Source organism: Cyanistes caeruleus, chromosome 10 (assembly GCF_971803275.1).
Source record: "Cyanistes caeruleus chromosome 10, bCyaCae1.hap1.1, whole genome shotgun sequence".
Classification (NCBI taxonomy): domain Eukaryota; kingdom Metazoa; phylum Chordata; class Aves; order Passeriformes; family Paridae; genus Cyanistes; species Cyanistes caeruleus.
The window spans coordinates 14,294,029-14,300,028 of NC_141710.1; the positions used below are offsets into that span (position 1 = coordinate 14,294,029).

The window sequence follows — 6,000 nt, forward strand, 5'->3', positions numbered from 1 at the left end:
TTGCTGAAATGGGAGGACACTTGACAAGAGAGGAGACCCAGGACAGATGGGAAAAGAAATATGAATCATGAGCCTGCCAAAATAACCAACAGAGAAACCCAAACGTAAGCGAGAAGAAGGAATAAAATCTAAAATTTTGGCCTCTTATTCTGAAGGAGTATAATGCTTCCTCCCTAGAGCTGGCATCTGGTTCATGCAGGTCTTGAAGGAATAAAGCTGGGACAAAATCCTTCTGCCTCATTCTTCCTGAATGCTTATTTTAGAGCTTAAAATTACAGCTCTGAGGCGGCAGGGAGGCATTTTCCACACCTCTAAGTATCCAGGCACCATCCAACCTGCTGCCACACCACTCTCCCTACCCCCTCAAGTCTCTCTTACCTGTGTGTGCTTTGGGGTGCCAGTTGGTTTTGGGTAGCACTAGCTGACCCTGGGGATGAGGCTGCTGGAGCCCAGAACAGGGCAGTACTCATCCCCACTGCACGTGTTCATGCTCAAATGCAGAATACCTGCACAGACCAACAGAGCCTGGAAGGGGAGAGCCCAGAAGTGTTCATACACCAGCTTTCCTTCCACACCCTGGAGGGATCAGAGGACCTTCCCGACTCTGGGGAGGCATGGACAGACATCAGCAAGCATCATACCAAATGCAGATACTTTGAACTCAAGCTAGAAGCAGAGACTCAGAGAAAACAATCCCAGCGCTGTGTGGATGCAGCCCTGCCCTCTGCCTTGCACAGAGGCATGGAGTTAAAAACACAACCTCTCACCCCACAGCCCCTTCCTTCAGCTCCATGCGGCAGCTCCCACCTTCCCAGCTTAACATTTCCTAGTCACTGCAGTGCCCTGCAGGCTTCCACCACCTCAAGTCCTCACAGGCTTACTCTCCATGTCCCTCATTATCCTACATCCTTTGCTACTCCTCCAGACAAAGTGTTCCCAGCAACAACACCATGCTTACTTCCAGGGAAGAAGAATATCTGAGTATTAGAGTTCAATCCAGTCTGCTTGCCCTCTCCTGCTCGCCACAGGCAAGCAATGGAGACAGAAAGCAGGACCCTTCCCAGCACCAAGCCTGCCCACCCGAGAGCCTGTGGGCTGGAGTGATGCTCTCCATGAAAAAAAGGGATGTCTTTCCTGCAAGGAATACAAGACAGCAAGTAAATCTTCCAGAGCTGCCAAAAGCAACCTGTTATAAATGACCCTCTAAGTTATGAGATACGGACTCTCCACAGTACAGTTAATAAATAACACCTCACAATCCTTCTAGGTATGGAAGCGTATGTTGGGTGACAGTTCTGCTTGCCTGAGAGGGGCACGGTTAAAAATGGAGTGTCAAGAAAATTATACTTTTTAATTACAAAGGAGATAGGGTTGTTTCGTTTTTTTAAATACAAGGAACTTGCTGCCATCTCCCAAATCCAGAAGTGAAAAGCCTTTCCTAGGACAAAAAACTGAATGCATGGAACAAAATCCATCATTTTTTAAGAGAAAAAAGATCTGTAAAGCCAACCAGAATTTTATCCAAGCACTATAACCAGCTATTCACATAGCAGAGGTCAGGATGAAAAGAGTGTGCATGTGAGAGGGCATTTACAATCCAGTTTACATCCTAAGGCCCCAAGATCAGGATTCGGTTGTGCCAAGCACTGTACAGGCACACTCCAAGAAAGCAGCCCAGAGCGAGGAACAAGCAGTGCCACTGTAACAGGGGAAAGCGACACTGGCACAGAAAAGCGACACTTGAAGCAGCGCAGCCCTGATGGTTTCTTTTTCCCCCTTCTTTTTCAGGACCCCATCAGTTTCCCTCCAGATACACCCCCCCCACCAAAAACTGCTTCACACAAGGGGGCAGCTGCCCCCACCAAACACAGCAAAGGCCATCTTGCTGCCAGCATCTCATCGCTTCAGTCTGTTTTCTTGGGCATGTCTCTTCCACTTTATTTCCATGCTACGGCTTAAGCCTGACCCCTTCCTCTCCCCGCTTCCATTTCAGAGACCCGTTTGACAGCAGAGAGCAGATATCAGAGGCTCAGGAATTTGCAATCCGGATGAAAATGAAAGTTGCATTTCTCAGTGCGTGCAGCGCTCCAGCCAGGAATGCCCAGATCTCCACGGGAGCGGATGGAGGCGAATCCCTCCGCATGTCGGGGGCCGGGGGCACGGCCAGCCCGGCCGCAGGGCCAGCGAGACAAACCCGCGGTGCCGCAGCTCGCCTCGGTCCCCGCACACCGGGGGATCTCCGAGGGATCACCGAGGGATCACAGAGGGATCACCGAGGGATCACCGAGGGATCACCGAGAGATCACCGAGGGATCACCGAGGGTCCCCCGAGGTCCGCGGGGGTCGCCGGCACCATGGCCCCCGCTCCGCTCCCCCATCCCTCTCACCGTGCCCACCTGTCCTCCCTCGCCCGTGGCCGCCGGGCGCTGCTCCTCGGGTTCTCCCGAGCGGTTCCTCTTCTTTCTTCCCGATCTCCCCCCGTGCCAGCCGAGGAGCGGGGGCCGCTGCCAGCTGCGCACCGCCGCCCGCTCCCCCCTCGCCGGGGCTGGAATCCGCCTCCTCCGACACAAACTTTCCCTTGGCGTGCGGGGAAGTTCACGGGCGGGGCGGGGCGGGACAGGCTCCGTGTCGCCTGTCGCTGCCCCCGCCCACGCCTACAGGAGCACGGGCATCCCCCGCGCAGCCCCGCGCAGCGCGCCGCACCTGAGAACGCGGGGAGCGCACAGCCGTGCCCGGCGCGCCGCGCTCTCCTCCTCTGCCTCCGCTTCTGCCTCCGCTTCTGCCTCCGCTTCTGCCTCCTCTTCTGCCTCCTCTTCTGCCTCCTCGCCGTCGTCCCCGATCCGCGCCCCCGGGCTCCGCTCCGCCCCGCCCGCCCCTTTCCCCGGGCTCCGTTCGCGCTCGGGGCGGTCCCGCCGCCCGCGGCGGTCACTGCGGGGCCGGGGCAGCGGGGCCGGGGCGGGCACGGATACGGGCACGGATACGGGCACGGATACGGGCACGGATACGGGCACGGATAGGGATGCGGGGCCGGGCACGGCTCCGTCCCTCCGCAGCTGGCGGGCCGGGCCGGGGGAGGCGGGGTGCGAGGCGGGGTGCGCGGGGCCACGGCTCCCTCTCCTGGCCGGAGCCGTCCCGCCTGCGGCAGCCGCCGGGGGCCGGCAGGTGCCCGGGGCCCCTGGAGCCGGCTCGCGGCCCTTAGAGACCTCCTGGACACTTTCTGGGGGGAGCGGGCTGGAGGACACAGCCCTGCCGCAGCCCCTGAGCGCTCTGCCGACCACCCTCCCCATGGGAAAGTAAAGTTTCCCATTCTCTCCGGTGTGCTGGGATTCCTTCGCAGTAATTTCCTTCCAGGGCTCCCTGGACATTCCGATTCCACCTCATCCCAGAGAAGTGGCACCGTTTTTGTTCTATCGCTGGTACAGATACAGCCTTGATTAGGCTGAAATTGCTGATGGATGAGGAGTGGGCACCTGAAACAGTCTGCAGGGGCAGTGTCAGGGAGTCCGAGGAGAGGAATAAAAATCTGCAGAGATTTGGGCCAGCACCTGCTCCTGGAGAATGTGGCCAGCGATTTTATGTGCAGCCCCTAGTGTGGGAGTGCCCTTGCCCAGGAAAACTCATCGTCCTCTCAGGTTGGCCTGGAGTCTCTTCCATCCTGGCAGTGAGTAGCCTGCCCTTATTGGTACTTTTATCACATCTTGGCAGGCTGACAGCAGAGTGAAATGGCTGGACACAAAGCCTGTAGTGCTAAGGAAACTCCTGTCTGCTCGAAGTGCTGCAGCGCTTCTTAGCACTGTTGGCTACAACACCTGGACAGTGTTCAACACCTCAGTTGTTATCCTCAGAAGGTGATCCCAGGATATCTAGGAGACCAAATTTCACCCCATCCCTTGAAGCTCCTCTGCAACAAACCTGTCCTGGGGAGCAGGGTCTGGCCAAGGCATCATAGCCATTGCTAGCCCCCATGTCCCCATCCCTCTGCAAGGCAGCACTCCCTGCCCTCAGCAGCCCCACAGCTCTCCAAGGTGGGCACACCTAAAGCTTCCCCCACCCTGAGGAAGAGGAGCTGCAGCCCGGCTCTGCCACTGGCTGGGAAGGAGCTGTGGTGGGAAGCCAGTGCTATTCCTGCAGCTCTAGCAGGAAAACTTCCTCCTGTACCTCTCTCTCCTTCCCTTCCCAGGGTTCTGGCACAGCAAAATTAGGCAGAAAGTTTCTTATCTCAGCAGCTTTTGTGTCCTGGTGGTGAATGCCCTTGAAAATCTGCCTACTTGGCTTGTGCTTAGAATCAGCTCTACTCAAGCCATCTCTAACCCAATTCCATCCAAATATTAAAGCAACTTGTTAAGGCAGAGCTCTGTGAAGACTGATTTACCCCACTCTAAGGGCAGATTAGTGCATATTTTGCTCCATGCGACCTGCACTGCTCCAGAACCCAATCTTGTCTGGAGCTACTTTACGTGTCTGTGTAACTTGGCTGCAATACTGAATATAGACAAAACTGGAATAGCAATGCACATTTTATGAGCTGTATTTTCCAACATACTTACTGAGAAATATGTGCTTAAAATCATCTGTTGAAATATGACAGTCCACTTTTCTCATAGAAGATGAAATGAGAAAGGGTTGTATATTTTAGTCATGATACTTAATGCAGCTGTGGGAGTAGCTCAGCTGTCTGGTGATTGTTACAATAATATTATAATAATAATAATAATAATAATAATAATAATAATAATAATAATAATAATAATAATAATAATAATAATAATAATAATTCCTTGTTTTCCATAATATCTGCCATCCATAGATACAGATCTGGGATAGGACATGCCATTATTCTCATTTGGGAGGATCCAGGATCTGTTGCAATACTGGTAATGCAGGTTAACAGCCATTGACACACCCACCCTGGGAAATTCATACTGTTCCAAACTCCAAGCCTGCCAGTGCAAATTAGGGTCTTTAGGCCAGGGTCATTAATTTTCTCTGATCTTGATGAAAAGCCAGAATTCAACTTTAGACTTCATTGAAAGGCTCATAAAATAAGATTCAAGACCAAATTTCCAGAGAGTGGTCAAAAGCTACAGCTGATAGCAAAGCCCCAAACCACACCTGATACTGCATTTTCACAGGAAAGGTTTCAAACTCTTTTGTTTATGGAATAAAAGAATCAAAAATTTCCTACTGTAAAATAAGGGTAATATTTCTCACTTTGGCTCAATGTTGTCATAAGGATATTTTTATATTGCTATTTTTTCTCCTATCCTCTCTCCACACTTGCACATGCTATTTCTGTGCAGGTTAAAATGCAACACAGTTACACCCTAGAGTGAATTATACTACGTTTTGAAGAGCAATTCAGTAAATAGAAAACATTTTTAAGCTCAAAAAAGGCAGCATTGTTCCACAATTTTTGGACAGGGAGCAGAGACTAGCATTACTAAGTGAAACCACGGGGGGGACTTAAATAGCAGAGGAATGTGTTGGTGTTGAGCCAGGACACTGGAGCTTCTGGCATTGCAACTGCTGTGAAAATATTCCACAGACCTCCAGTAACAAGTGGCCAAAGGCTTTGTTTTGCTGCTGTTCCAGTCCCATTAGGCAATTTAAAGTTACAAGCACAGGAGGATCGTGGATCACAGAACCCAGTTCTCTGCTGTGCCAGGAATAATGTTGTTTACAGTCCTTTTCATGAAAGGACCATGCTCCGACTTTAAACAATTTTGTGGTTTTGCTTGTAACCCATTTGTGAGATTGTCCCAGGCTGTCCATGTCCTTCTGGGTCAGGAACCTTTCCCCAGATGTTCTGGCACCAGCACTGGCTCTCATTTCAGTAGCTGTTTTGCTCACTTCTCCTTACTCAGGTATTTTTATGGAGATGGTTCTTGTCTCCCTTTCTCGCTGAGCTACACCAGACTGGCTTTTCAATCTTCTTTCCTAAATGACTCTCAATTCACCTCAGACCTCTTCCCTCCATCTGCTGTGGTTTCAATTAATCTC

General features: G+C 52.0%; 1 protein-coding gene across 4 annotated transcripts in view; it reads right to left on the minus strand.

Annotated features, from left to right (window-relative positions):
* IL1RAP (interleukin 1 receptor accessory protein) overlaps positions 1–2,853 on the minus strand; it is a 53,318-nt gene extending 50,465 nt beyond the window's left edge. For 2 of the 4 annotated variants that reach the window (XM_023933054.2, XM_023933056.2), the window contains exon 1: positions 2,397–2,836. The gene's annotated coding sequence lies outside the window, so the exon portion shown is untranslated. Of the gene's footprint in view, positions 1–2,396 lie in introns of all 4 variants that reach the window. The other 2 variants (XM_086843384.1, XM_086843385.1) reach the window with 2 other exon arrangements.
* Between the last annotated feature and the right edge of the window lie 3,147 nt (positions 2,854–6,000).